Source organism: Somniosus microcephalus, chromosome 15 (assembly GCF_052327205.1).
Source record: "Somniosus microcephalus isolate GS21.2 chromosome 15, FLI_Smic_1.0, whole genome shotgun sequence".
Classification (NCBI taxonomy): domain Eukaryota; kingdom Metazoa; phylum Chordata; class Chondrichthyes; order Squaliformes; family Somniosidae; genus Somniosus; species Somniosus microcephalus.
In genome coordinates, this window is record NC_141001.1 from 23,506,644 (window position 1) to 23,521,207 (window position 14,564).

General features: G+C 55.3%; 1 protein-coding gene and 1 pseudogene across 1 annotated transcript in view; both read right to left on the reverse strand.

Moving 5' to 3' along the window:
* Positions 1-14,564, reverse strand: part of LOC147106578 (excitatory amino acid transporter 2-like) — a 354,111-nt gene that overhangs the window by 250,603 nt on the left and 88,944 nt on the right. The gene's annotated exons all lie outside the window — the stretch shown is intronic.
* The window catches only part of LOC147106579 (uncharacterized), a 90,635-nt pseudogene that overhangs the window by 576 nt on the left and 75,495 nt on the right, over positions 1-14,564 (reverse strand).

Sequence of the window (14,564 nt, forward strand, 5' to 3'; positions counted from 1 at the left end):
CTCTCTTCCCCTTCGATCCTCTCTCCCCTTTCGATCCTCTCCCGCCCTTCGACCCTCTCTCCCCCTTTGATCCTCTCTCTCCCCTTCGATCCTCTCTCCCCTTCAATCCTCTCTAACTTCAACCCTCCCCCTTCGATCCTCTCTCTCCCCTTTGATCCTAACTCCCCTTTCGATCCTCGCTCTACCCCTTCGATCTTTTCACCCACGTTAAAACTCGCTCTCCCCCTTCAATCCTCGCTCTCCCCCTTCAATCCTCGCTCTCCCCCTTCAATCCTCGCTCTCCCCCTTCAATCCTCTCTCACTTCTTGGATCATCTCTCCCCTTCGATCCTCTCTCCCCTTCGATCCTCTCTCCTCCTTCGATCCTCTCTCCCTTCGATCCTCTTTCCCTCCTTCGATCCTCTCCCATTTCGATCCTCCCTCCCACCTTGAAACCTCTGTCTCCCCTTCGATCCTCTCTCCTCCTTCGATCCTCTCACCCTTGATCCTCTTTCCCTCCTTCGATCCTCTCCCACTTCGATCCTCCCTCCCACCTTGAAACCTCTATCTCCCCTTCGATCCTCTCTCCTCCTTCGATCCTCTCTCTCTCCTCCTTCAATCCTCGCTCTCTCACCCTTCGATCCTTTCTCTCACCTGTCGATCTCCTCTGCCTTTCGATTCACGCCCCCATCCTCGCTCCCCCTTCGATCGACTATCTCCCCTTCGATCCTCACTCCCCTTCGATCTTCTCTCCCCTTCAATCCTCTCTCCTACTTCGATCATCTCTCGCTCCTCCTTCAATCCTCTCTCTCTCCCCCTTCGATCCTTTCTCTCACCTGTCGATCTCCTCTGCCCTTCGATTCTCCCCCCATCCTCGCTCCCCCTTCGATCGACTATCTCCCCTTCGATCCTCACTCCCCTTCGATCTTCTCTCCCCTTCGATCCTCTCTCCCTCCTTCGATCCTCTCTCCCACTTCGATCCTCTCTCCTCCTTTGATCCTCTCTCCTCCTTCGATCCTCTCTCACTCCCCCTTCTGTCCTCTCTATCACCTTTGAATCCTCTCTGCCCTTCGATTTCCCCCCTCGATCCACTCTCCCTACTTCGATCCTCTGTCTCCCCCTTCGATCCTCTCTCCCCCTTCGATCCTCTCTCCCCCTTCGATCCTCTCCCTCCCCCTTCCATCCACTCTCATTTCTTCGATCCTCTCTCCCCTTCGATCCTTTCTGCCCCTTCAATCCTCTCTCTCCCCCATCGAACCTCTCTCTCCCCCTTCGATCCTCTCTCTACCCCTTCAGTCCTCTCTCCCTGATCGATCCTCTCTCTCCCCACTTCAATCTTCACTCTCCCCCTTCAATTCTCGCTCTCTCCTTCAATCCTCGCTCTTCCCCTTCAATCCTCGCTCTACCCCTTCAGTCCTCGCTCTTCCCCTTCGATCCTCTCTCCCACTTCGTTCCTCTCTCCTACTTTAATCCTCTCTCTCACCTTTCGATCTCCTCTGCCCTTCGATTCTCCCTTCCGTCCTCGATCCTCGCTCGCCCCTTCGATTGACTCTCTCCCCTTTGATCATCTCTCCTTCAGTCCTCTCTCCCCTTCGATCCTCTCTTCCCTTCGATCCTCTCTCCGCCTTCGATCCTCTCTCCCCCTTCAATCCTCTCTCTCCCGCTTCGATCCTCTCCCTCCCCCTTCGATCCACTCTCACTTCTTCGATCCTCTCTCCCCTTCGATCCTTTCTGCCCCTTCAAACCTCTCTCTCCCCCTTCGAACGTCTCTCTTCCCCTTCGATCCTCTCTCTCGCCACTTTGATTCTCTCTCCCTCCTTTGATCCTCTCTTCCCTTCGATCCTCTCTCTCTCCTGTTCGATTCTCTCTCTTCCCCTTCAATTCTCTCTGTTCCCCTTTGATCCTCTCTCCCCCTTCGATCCTCTCCCCCCCTTCGACCCTCTCTCCCCCTTAGATCCTCTCTCTCCCCTTCGATCCTCTCTCCCCTTCAATCCTCTCTACCTTCAACCCTCTCTCCCCCTTCGATCCTCTCTCTCCCCTTCGATCCACTCCCCTTCGATCCTCTCTTTCCCCCTTCGATCCACACTCTCCCCTGCTTTGTTCCTCTCTCTCTCCTTCAATCCTCTTTCCGTCCTTCGATCCGCTCTCCCTTCGATCCTCTCTCCTCCTTCAATCCTCTTTCCCTCCTTCGATCCCCTCTCCCCTCCGATCCTCTTTCCTCCTTCAATCCTCTCTCTCTCCTCCTTCAATCCTCTCTCTCTCCCCTTCGGTCCTTTCTCTCACCTGTCGATCTCCTCTGCCCTTCGATTCTCCCCCCCATCCTCGCTCCCCCTTCGATCGACTATCTCACCGTCGATCCTCACTCCCCTTCGATCTTCTCTCCCCTTCGATCCTCTCTCCCACTTCGATCATCTCTCTCTCCTCCTTCAATCCTCTCTCTCTCCCCCTTTGATCCTTTCTCTCACCTGTCGATCTCCTCTGCCCTTCGATTCTCCCCCCATCCTCGCTCCCCCTTCGATCCTCTCTCCTTTGATCCTCTCTTCTCCTTTGATCCTCTCTCACTCCCCCTTCAATCCTCTCTATCACCTTTCAATCCTCTGTGCCCTTCGATTTCCCCACCTCGATCCTCGCTCCCCTTTGATTCTCTCTCGCCCTTCGATCCTCTCTCCCTCCTTCGATCCTCTCTCCCTCCTTCAATCCTCTCTCAGTCCTTCGATCCACTCTCCCTACTTCGATCCTCTCTCTCCCCCTTCGATCCTCTCTCCCCCTTCGATCCTCTCTCCCCCTTCGATCCTCCCTCTCCCCCTTCAAAACTCTCTCTTCCCCTTCGATCCTCTCTCTTCCCCTTCAATCCTCTCTCCCTGTTCGATCCTCTCTCTCCCCACTTCAATCCTCGCTCTCCCCCTTCAATCCTCGCTCTCCCCTTCAATCCTCGCTCTCCCCTTCATTCCTCGCTCTCCCCTTCAATCCTCACTCTACCCCTTCAATCCTCGCTCTTCCCCTTCGATCCTCTCTCCCACTTCGTTCCTCTCTCCTCCTTTATTCCTCTCTCTCAACTTTCGATCTCCTCTGCCCTTCGATTCTCCCTTCCCTCCTCGATCCTCGCTCGCCCCTTCGATTGACTCTCTCACCTTCGATCATCTCTCCTTCGGTCCTCTCTCCCCTTCGATCCTCTCTCCCCTTCGATCCACTCTTCCCTTCGATCCTCTCTCTCCCCCTTCGATCCTCTCACCCCTTCGATCCTCTCTCTCCCCTTCGATCCTCTCTCTCCCCTTCGATCCTCTCTCTCCCCCTTCGATCCTCTCTTTCCCTTCGATCCTCTCTCTCCCCCCTTCGATTCTCTCTCTGCCGCCTTCGAATCTCTCTCCCTTCTTTGATCCTCTCTCGCCATTCGATCCCCTCTCCCTCCTTCGTTCCTCTCCCCCCCTCGAACTTCTCTCCCCCTTCAATCCTCTCTCTCCCCGTCGATCCTCTCTTCCCTTCGATCCTCTCTCCCCCTTCGATCTTCTCTCCCCTTCGATTCTCTCTCCCTCCTTCAATTCTCTCTCCTCCGATCCTCTCTCTCCCCCTTCGATTCTCTCTCCCTCATTCAATTCTCTCTCCTCCGATCCTCTCTCTCCCCCTTCGATTCTCTCTCCCTCCTTCGTTCCTCTCCCCCCCGAACCTCTCTCCCCCCTTCAATCCTCTCTCTCCCCTTCAATCCTAAATCCCCCTTCGATCCTCTCTCCCCTTCGATCCTTTCTCCCACTTCAATCCTCGCTCTCTGCTTCGATCCTCCCTCTCCCCCTTCGAGCGTCCCTCTCCCCCTTCGATCCTCCCTCTCCCCCTTCGATCCTCTCTCCCCCTTCGATCCTCTCTCCCCCCTTCGATCCTCCCTCTCCCCTTCGATCCTCTCTCCCCCTTCGATCCTCTCTCCCCCTTCGCTCCTCTCTCCCCCTTCGATACTCTCTCTCACCGTTCAATCCTCTCTGCCCATCAATTCTCTCCCCCTCGATCCTCGCTGCCCCTGTCAATCGACTCTCTCCCCTTCGATCATCCCTCCTTCGATCCTCTCTTCCGTTCGATCCTCTCTCTCCCCCTTTCAATTCTCTCTCTTCCCCTTCGATCCTCACTCCCCCTTCGAACCTCCCTCCCCTTCGATTCTCTCTCTTCCCCTTCGATCCTCACTCCCCCCTCGAACCTCCCTCCCCTTCGATTCTCTCTCCCTTCTTCGATTCTCTCTCCTCCGATCCTCTCACTCTCCCCCTTTGATCCTCTCTCTCAACTTTTGATCCTCTCTGCCCTTCGATTCTCCCTCCCTCCCTCGCTCCTCGCTCCCCCCTTCGATCCATTATCTCCCCTTCAATCATCTCTCCTTCGATCCTCTCTCCCCTTTCGATCCTCTCGCCCCTTCGATTCCCTCTCCCATTCGATTCTCCCTCCCTCCTTCGTTCCTCACCCCCCTTCGACCCTCTCTCCCTTCAATCCTCTCTCTCCCCTTCAATCCTCTCTCTCCCCTTCGATCTTAACTCTCCTTTCGATGCTCGCTCTACCCCTTCGATCTTTTCACCCACTTCAAAACTCGCTCTCCCCCTTCAATCCTCGCACTCCCCCTTCAATCCTCGCTCTCCCCTTCAACGCTCTCTCACTTCTTGGATCGTCTCTCCCCTTTCGATCCTCTCTCCACTTCGATCCTTTCTCCCCTTTCAATCCTCTCTCCCCTTCGATCCTCTTTCCCCCCCATCAATTCTGTCTCCCTCCTTTGATCCTCTCTCCCCTTCGACCCTCTCTCTCCCCCCTTCGATCCTCTCACCACTTCGATTCTCTCTCCCCCTTCGATCCTCTCTCCCCTTCGACCCTCTCTCTCCCCCCTTCGATCCTCTCACCATTTCGATTCTCTCTCCCCCTTCGATCCTCTTTCCCCTTCGACCCTCTCTCTCCCCCTTCGATCCTCTCTCTCTCCCCTTCGATCCTCTCTCTTCCCCTTCAATTCTCTCTCTTCCCCTTCAATTCTCTCTCTTCCCCTTCAATCCTCTCTCTCCCCTTCGATCCTAACTCCCCTTTCGATCCTCCCTCTACCCCTTCAATCTTTTCACCCACTTCAAAACTCGATCTCCACCTTCAATCGTCTATCACTTCTTGGATTGCCTCTCCCCTTTGATCTTCTCTCCGCTTCAATTCTTTCTCTCCCTTCAATCCTCTCTCTCCCCTTCGATCCTCTCTCCCCTTCGATCCTCTCTCCCCTTCGATCCTCTCTCTCCCTCGATCCTCTCTCTCCCCTTCGATCCTCCCTCTCCCCCTCCCTTCGATCCTCTCTCCTCCTTTGATCCTCTCCCCCTTCGATCCTCTCTCTCCCCCTTTGATCCTCGCTGCCCCCTTCGATCCTCACTCTCCCCCCTTCGATTTTCTCTCTTCCTCTTCGATTCTCTCTCCCCCTTCAATCCTCTCTCTCCCCTTCGATCCTCTCTTCCCTTCGATCCTCTCTCCCCCTTCGATCTTCTCTCCCCTTCGATTCTCTCTCCCTCCTTCAATTCTCTCTCCTCCGATCCTCTCTCTCCCCCTTCGATTCTCTCTCCCTCATTCGATTCTCTCTCCTCCGATCCTCTCTCTCCCCCTTCGATTCTCTCTCCCTCCTTCGTTCCTCTCCCCCCCGAACATCTCTCCCCCCTTCAATCCTCTCTCTCCCCTTCAATCCTAAATCCCCCTTCGATCCTCTCTCCCCTTCGATCCTTTCTCCCCCTTCAATCCTCGCTCTCTGCTTCGATCCTCCCTCTCCCCCTTCGATCCTCCCTCTCCCCCTTCGATCCTCCCTCTCCCCCTTCGATCCTCTCTCCCCCTTTGATCCTCTCTCCCCCCTTCGATCCTCCCTCTCCCCCTTCGATCCTCTCTCCCCCTTCGATCCTCTCTCCCCCTTCGCTCCTCTCTCCCCCTTCGATACTCTCTCTCACCGTTCAATCCTCTCTGCCCATCAATTCTCTCCCCCTCGATCCTCGCTGCCCCTGTCAATCGACTCTCTCCCCTTCGATCATCCCTCCTTCGATCCTCTCTTCCGTTCGATCCTCTCTCTCCCCCTTTCGATTCTCTCTCTTCCCCTTCGATCCTCACTCCCCCTTCGAACCTCCCTCCCCTTCGATTCTCTCTCTTCCCCTTCGATCCTCACTCCCCCTTCGAATCTCCCTCCCCTTCGATTTTCTCTCCCTTCTTCGATTCTCTCTCCTCCGATCCTCTCACTCTCCCCCTTTGATCCTCTCTCTCACCTTTTGATCCTCTCTGCCCTTCGATTCTCCCTCCCTCCCTCGCTCCTCGCTCCCCCCTTCGATCCATTATCTCCCCTTCAATCATCTCTCCTTCGATCCTCTCTCCCCTTTCAATCCTCTCGCCCCTTCGATTCCCTCTCCCATTCGATTCTCCCTCCCTCCTTCGTTCCTCACCCCCCTTCGACCCTCTCTCCCTTCAATCCTCTCTCTCCCCTTCAATCCTCTCTCTCCCCTTCGATCTTAACTCTCCTTTCGATGCTCGCTCTACCCCTTCGATCTTTTCACCCACTTCAAAACTCGCTCTCCCCCTTCAATCCTCGCACTCCCCCTTCAATCCTCGCTCTCCCCTTCAACACTCTCTCACTTCTTGGATCGTCTCTCCCCTTTCGATCCTCTCTCCACTTCGATCCTTTCTCCCCTTTCAATCCTCTCTCCCCTTCGATCCTCTTTCCCCCCCATCAATTCTGTCTCCCTCCTTTGATCCTCTCTCCCCTTCGACCCTCTCTCTCCCCCCTTCGATCCTCTCACCACTTCGATTCTCTCTCCCCCTTCGATCCTCTCTCCCCTTCGACCCTCTCTCTCCCCCCTTCGATCCTCTCACCATTTCGATTCTCTCTCCCCCTTCGATCCTCTTTCCCCTTCGACCCTCTCTCTCCCCCTTCGATCCTCTCTCTCTCCCCTTCGATCCTCTCTCTTCCCCTTCAATTCTCTCTCTTCCCCTTCTATTCTCTCTCTTCCCCTTCAATCCTCTCTCTCCCCTTCGATCCTAACTCCCCTTTCGATCCTCCCTCTACCCCTTCAATCTTTTCACCCACTTCAAAACTCGATCTCCACCTTCAATCCTCTATCACTTCTTGGATTGCCTCTCCCCTTTGATCTTCTCTCCGCTTCAATCCTTTCTCCCCCTTCAATCCTCTCTCTCCCCTTCGATCCTCTCTCCCCTTCGATCCTCTCTCCCCTTCGATCCTCTCTCTCCCTCGATCCTCTCTCTCCCCTTCGATCCTCCCTCTCCCACTCCCTTCGATCCTCTCTCCTCCTTTGATCCTCTCCCCCTTCGATCCTCTCTCTCCCCCTTTGATCCTCGCTGCCCCCTTCGATCCTCACTCTCCCCCCTTCGATTTTCTCTCTTCCTCTTCGATTCTCTCTCCCCCTTCAATCCTCTCTCTCCCCTTCGATCCTCTCTTCCCTTCGATCCTCTCTCCCCCTTCGATCTTCTCTCCCCTTCGATTCTCTCTCCCTCCTTCAATTCTCTCTCCTCCGATCCTCTCTCTCCCCCTTCGATTCTCTCTCCCTCATTCGATTCTCTCTCCTCCGATCCTCTCTCTCCCCCTTCGATTCTCTCTCCCTCCTTCGTTCCTCTCCCCCCCGAACCTCTCTCCCCCCTTCAATCCTCTCTCTCCCCTTCAATCCTAAATCCCCCTTCGCTCCTCTCTCCCCCTTCGATACTCTCTCTCACCGTTCAATCCTCTCTGCCCATCAATTCTCTCCCCCTCGATCCTCGCTGCCCCTGTCAATCGACTCTCTCCCCTTCGATCATCCCTCCTTCGATCCTCTCTTCCGTTCGATCCCCTCTCTCCCCCTTTCGATTCTCTCTCTACCCCTTCGATCCTCACTCCCCCTTCGAACCTCCCTCCCCTTCGATTCTCTCTCTTCCCCTTCGATCCTCACTCCCCCTTCGAATCTCCCTCCCCTTCGATTTTCTCTCCCTTCTTCGATTCTCTCTCCTCCGATCCTCTCACTCTCCCCCTTTGATCCTCTCTCTCACCTTTTGATCCTCTCTGCCCTTCGATTCTCCCTCCCTCCCTCGCTCCTCGCTCCCCCCTTCGATCCACTATCTCCCCTTCAATCATCTCTCCTTCGATCCTCTCTCCCCTTTCGATCCTCTCGCCCCTTCGATTCCCTCTCCCATTCGATTCTCCCTCCCTCCTTCGTTCCTCACCCCCCTTCGACCCTCTCTCCCTTCAATCCTCTCTCTCCCCTTCAATCCTCTCTCTCCCCTTCGATCTTAACTCTCCTTTCGATGCTCGCTCTACCCCTTCGATCTTTTCACCCACTTCAAAACTCGCTCTCCCCCTTCAATCCTCGCACTCCCCCTTCAATCCTCGCTCTCCCCTTCAACGCTCTCTCACTTCTTGGATCGTCTCTCCCCTTTCGATCCTCTCTCCACTTCGATCCTTTCTCCCCTTTCAATCCTCTCTCCCCTTCGATCCTCTTTCCCCCCCATCAATTCTGTCTCCCTCCTTTGATCCTCTCTCCCCTTCGACCCTCTCTCTCCCCCCTTCGATCCTCTCACCACTTCGATTCTCTCTCCCCCTTCGATCCTCTCTCCCCTTCGACCCTCTCTCTCCCCCCTTCGATCCTCTCACCATTTCGATTCTCTCTCCCCCTTCGATCCTCTTTCCCCTTCGACCCTCTCTCTCCCCCTTCGATCCTCTCTCTCTCCCCTTCGATCCTCTCTCTTCCCCTTCAATTCTCTCTCTTCCCCTTCAATTCTCTCTCTTCCCCTTCAATCCTCTCTCTCCCCTTCGATCCTAACTCCCCTTTCGATCCTCCCTCTACCCCTTCAATCTTTTCACCCACTTCAAAACTCGATCTCCACCTTCAATCCTCTATAACTTCTTGGATTGCCTCTCCCCTTTGATCTTCTCTCCGCTTCAATCCTTTCTCTCCATTCAATCCTCTCTCTCCCCTTCGATCCTCTCTCCCCTTCGATCCTCTCTCCCCTTCGATCCTCTCTCTCCCTCAATCCTCTCTCTCCCCTTCGATCCTCCCTCTCCCCCTCCCTTCGATCCTCTCTCCTCCTTTGATCCTCTCCCCCTTCGATCCTCTCTCTCTCCCTTTGATCCTCGCTGCCCCCTTCGATCCTCACTCTCCCCCCTTCGATTTTCTCTCTTCCTCTTCGATTCTCTCTCCCCCTTCAATCCTCTCTCCACTTCGATCCTCTCTCCCCCCTTCGATTCTCTCTCCCCCTTCGATTCTCTCTCCCCCCTTCGATTCTCTCTCTCCCTTCGATTCTCTCTCCCCCCTTCGATCCTCTCTCCCCCTTCAATCCACTCTCCCCCTTCGATCCTCTCTCCCCCTTCGATCCTCTCTCCCCCTTCGATTCTCTCTCCCCCTTCGACCCTCTCTCGACTTTGATCCTCTCTCTCCCCCCTTCGATTCTCTCTCCCCCTTCGTTTCTCTCTCCCCCTTCGATCCTCTCTCCACTTCGATCCTTCCTCTCCCCCTTTGATTCTCTCCCCCCTTCGATTCTCTCTCCCCTTCGATCCTCTCTCTCCCCCTTCGATCCTCTCTCCCCCTTCGATCCTCACTCCACTTTGATCCTCTCTCTCCCCCCTTCGATTCTCTCTCCCCCTTCGTTTCTCTCTCCCCCTTTGATCCTCTCTCCCCTTCGATCCTCTCTCACCACCTTCGATTCTCACTCCCCTTTAATCCTCTCACCATTTTGATTCTCTCTTCCCCTTCGATCCTCTCTCCCTCTTTGGATCTGCTGGCCCATTCGATCCTCTCTCCTCTTCGATACTCGCTCACCCCTTTGATTCACTCTCCCCCCTTCGATTCTCTCTACCCCTTCGTTTCTCTCTCCCCCTTCGATCCTCTCTCCACTTCGATCCTCTCTCCCCCTTCGTTTCTCTCTCCCCCTTCGATCCTCTCTCCCCCTTCGATCCTCTCTCCCCCTTCGATCCTCCCTCTCCCCCTTCAAAACTCTCTCTTCCCCTTCGATCCTCTCTCTTCCCCTTCAATCCTCTCTCCCTGTTCGATCCTCTCTCTCCCCACTTCAATCCTCGCTCTCCCCCTTCAATCCTCGCTCTCCCCTTCAATCCTCGCTCTCCCCTTCATTCCTCGCTCTCCCCTTCAATCCTCACTCTACCCCTTCAATCCTCACTCTACCCCTTCAATCCTCGCTCTTCCCCTTTGATCCTCTCTCCCACTTCGTTCCTCTCTCCTCCTTTATTCCTCTCTCTCAACTTTCGATCTCCTCTGCCCTTCGATTCTCCCTTCCCTCCTCGATCCTCGCTCGCCCCTTCGATTGACTCTCTCCCCTTCGATCATCTCTCCTTCGGTCCTCTCTCCCCTTCGATCCTCTCTCCCCTTCGATCCACTCTTCCCTTCGATCCTCTCTCTCCCCCTTCGATCCTCTCACCCCTTCGATCCTCTCTCTCCCCTTCGATCCTCTCTCTCCCCTTCGATCCTCTCTCTTCCCTTCGATCCTCTCTCTCCTCCTTTGATCCTCTCTCCCCCTTTGATCCTCTCTCTCCCCCCTTCGATTCTCTCTCTCCCGCCTTCGAATCTCTCTCCCTTCTTTGATCCTCTCTCCCCCTTCGATTCCCTCTCCCTCCTTCGTTCCTCTCCCCCCTCGACCTTCTCTCCCCCTTCAATCCTCTCTCTCCCCTTCGATCCTCTCTCTCCCCTTCGATCCTCTCTCTCCCCCTTCGATCCTCTCTTTCCCTTCGATCCTCTCTCTCCCCCCTTCGATTCTTTCTCTCCCGCCTTCGAATCTCTCTCCCTTCTTTGATCCTCTCTCCCCATTCGATCCCCTCACCCTCCTTCGTTCCTCTCCCCCCCTCGACCTTCTCTCCCCCTTCAATCCTCTCTCTCCCCTTCGATCCTCTCTTCCCTTCGATCCTCTCTCCCCCTTCGATCTTCTCTCCCCTTCGATTCTCTCTCCCTCCTTCAATTCTCTCACCTCCGATCCTCTCTCTCCCCCTTCGATTCTCTCTCCCTCATTCGATTCTCTCTCCTCCGATCCTCTCTCTCCCCCTTCGATTCTCTCTCCCTCCTTCGTTCCTCTCCCTCCCGAACCTCTCTCCCCCTTCAATCCTCTCTCTCCCCTTCAATCCTAAATCCCCCTTCGATCCTCTCTCCCCTTCGATCCTTTCTCCCCCTTCAATCCTCGCTCTCTGCTTCGATCCTCCCTCTCCCCCTTCAATCCTCCCTCTCCCCCTTCGATTCTCTCTCCCCCTTCGATCCTCTCTCCCCCCTTCGATCCTCCCTCTCCCCCTTCGATCCTCTCTCCCCCTTCGATCCTCTCTCCCCCTTCGCTCCTCTCTCCCCCTTCGATACTCTCTCTCACCGTTCAATCCTCTCTGCCCATCAATTCTCTCCCCCTCGATCCTCGCTGCCCCTGTCAATCGACTCTCTCCCCTTCGATCATCCCTCCTTCGATCCTCTCTTCCGTTCGATCCTCTCTCTCCCCCTTTCGATTCTCTCTCTTCCCCTTCGATCCTCACTCCCCCTTCGAACCTCCCTCCCCTTCGATTCCCTCTCTTCCCCTTCGATCCTCACTCCCCCTTCGAAGCTCCCTCCCCTTCGATTCTCTCTCCCTTCTTCGATTCTCTCTCCTCCGATCCTCTCACTCTCCCCCTTTGATCCTCTCTCTCACCTTTTGGTCCTCTCTGCCCTTCGATTCTCCCTCCCTCCCTCGCTCCTCGCTCCCCCCTTCGATCCACTGTCTCCCCTTCAATCATCTCTCCTTCGATCCTCTCTCCCCTTTCGATCCTCTCGCCCCTTCGATTCCCTCTCCCATTCGATTCTCCCTCCCTCCTTCGTTCCTCACCCCCCTTCGACCCTCTCTCCCTTCAATCCTCTCTCTCCCCTTCAATCCGCTCTCTTCCCTTCGATCTTAACTCTCCTTTCGATGCTCGCTCTACCCCTTCGATCTTTTCACCCACTTCAAAACTCGCTCTCCCCCTTCAATCCTCGCACTCCCCCTTCAATCCTCGCTCTCCCCTTCAATGCTCTCTCACTTCTTGGATCGTCTCTCTCCTTTCGATCCTCTCTCCACTTCGATCCTTTCTCCCCTTTCAATCCTCTCTCCCCTTCGATCCTCTTTCCCCCCCATCAATTCTGTCTCCCTCCTTTGATCCTCTCTCCCCTTCGACCCTCTCTCTCCCCCCTTCGATCCTCTCACCATTTCGATTCTCTCTCCCCCTTCGATCCTCTTTCCCCTTCGACCCTCTCTCTCCCCCTTCGATCCTCTCTCTCTCCTCTTCGATCCTCTCTCTTCCCCTTCAATTCTCTCTCTTCCCCTTCAATTCTCTCTCTTCCCCTTCAATCCTCTCTCTCCCCTTCGATCCTAACTCCCCTTTCGATCCTCCCTCTACCCCTTCAATCTTTTCACCCACTTCAAAACTCGATCTCCACCTTCAATCCTCCATCACTTCTTGGATTGCCTCTCCCCTTTGATCTTCTCTCCGCTTCAATCCTTTCTCCCCCTTCAATCCTCTCTCTCCCCTTCGATCCTCTCTCCCCTTCGATCCTCTCTCCCCTTTGATCCTCTCTCTCCCTCGATCCTCTCTCTCCCCTTCGATCCTCCCTCTCCCCCTCCCTTCGATCCTATCTCCTCCTTTGATCCTCTCCCCCTTCGATCCTCTCTCTCCCCCTTTGATCCTCGCTGCCCCCTTCGATCCTCACTCTCCCCCCTTCGACTTTCTCTCTTCCTCTTCGATTCTCTCTCCCCCTTCGATCCTCTCTCCACTTCGATCCTCTCTCCCCCCTTCGATTCTCTCTCCCCCTTCGATCCTCTCTCCCCCTTCGATCCTCTCTCCCCCTTCGATTCTCTCTCCCCCCTTCGATTCTCCCTCCCCCTTCGATTCTCTCTCCCCCCTTCGATCCTCTCTCCCCCTTCGATCCACTCTCCCCCTTCGATCCTCTCTCCCCCTTCGATCCTCTCTCCCCCTTCGATTCTCTCTCCCCCCTTCGATTCTCTCTCCCCCTTCGATCCTCTCTCCACTTTGATCCTCTCTCTCCCCCCTTCGATTCTCTCTCCCCCTTCGTTTCTCTCTCCCCCTTCGATCCTCTCTCCACTTCGATCCTTCCTCTCACCCTTTGATTCTCTCCCCCCTTCGATTCTCTCTCCCCTTCGATCCTCTCTCTCCCCCTTCGATCCTCTCTCCCCCTTCGATCCTCTCTCCACTTTGATCCTCTCTCTCCCCCCTTCGATTCTCTCTCCCCCTTCGTTTCTCTCTCCCCCTTTGATCCTCTCTCCCCTTCGATCCTCTCTCACCACCTTTGATTCTCACTCCCCTTTAATCCTCTCACCATTTTGATTCCCTCTTCCCCTTCGATCCTCTCTCCCTCTTTCGATCTGCTGGCCCATTCGATCCTCTCTCCTCTTCGATACTCGCTCACCCCTTTGATTCACTCTCCCCCCTTCGATTCTCTCTCCCCCTTCATTTCTCGCTCCCCCTTCGATCCTCACTCCACTTCGATCCTCTCTCCCCCTTCGTTTCTCTCTCCCCCTTCGATCCTCTCTCCCCCTTCGTTTCTCTCTCCCCCTTTGATCCTCTCTCCCCCTTCGATTCTCTCTCCCTCCTTTGATCCTCTCTCCCCTTCGAGCCTCTCTCTCCACCTTCGATTCTCACTCCCCTTTAATCCTCTCACCATTTCGATTCTCTCTTCCCCTTCGATCCTCTCTCCCTCCTTCGATCCGCTGGCCCATTCGATCCTCTCTCCCCTTCGATACTCTCTCACCCCTTTGATTCTCTCTCCCTCCTTCGATCCTCTCTCCTCCTTCGATCCTCTCTCTCACCTTTCAACCCTCTCTGCCCTTCGATTCTCCCCCCCGATCCTCGCTGCCCCCTTCGTTCCTCTCTCCCTTCGATCTTCTCTCTCCCCCCTTCGATTTTCTCTCTTCCTCTTCGATTCCCTCTCCCCCTTCGATCCTCTCTCTATTCCTTCGATCCTCTCACCACTTCGATTCTCTCTCCCTCTTCAATCCTCTCTCCCCTTCAATCCTCACTCTCCCCCCTTCGATTTCCTCTCCCTCCTTTGATCCTCTCTCCCCCTTTTATCCTCTCACCATTTCGATTCTCTCTCGCCCTTCGGTCCCCTCTCCCTCCTTCGATCCTCCCTCCCCCTTCGATCCTCTCTCTCCCCCTTCGATCCTCTCCCCCATTCGACCCTCTCTCTCTCCCCACTTGATTCTCTCTCCCTCCTTCAATCCTATCTCCCACTTCGATCCTTTCTCCTCCTTTGTTCCTCTCTCCCTCCTTCGCTCTCTCCTCCTTTAATCCTCTCTCCCCTTCGATCCTCTCTCTCCCGCTTCGATGCTCTCTCTCCCCCCTTCGATTCTCTCTCTTCCCCTTCAATTCTCTCTCATCCCCTTCGATCCTCTCTCCCCTTTCGATCCTCTCCCGCCCTTCGACCTCCCCCTTTGATCCTCTCTCTCCCCTTCGATCCTCTCTCCCCTTCGATCCTCTCTAACTTCAACCCTCCCCTTCGATCCTCTCTCTCCCCTTTGATCCTAACTCCCCTTTCGATCCTCGCTCTACCCCTTCGATCTTTTCACCCACGTTAAAACTCGCTCTCCCCCTTCAATCCTCGCTCTCCCCCTTCAATCCTCGCTCTC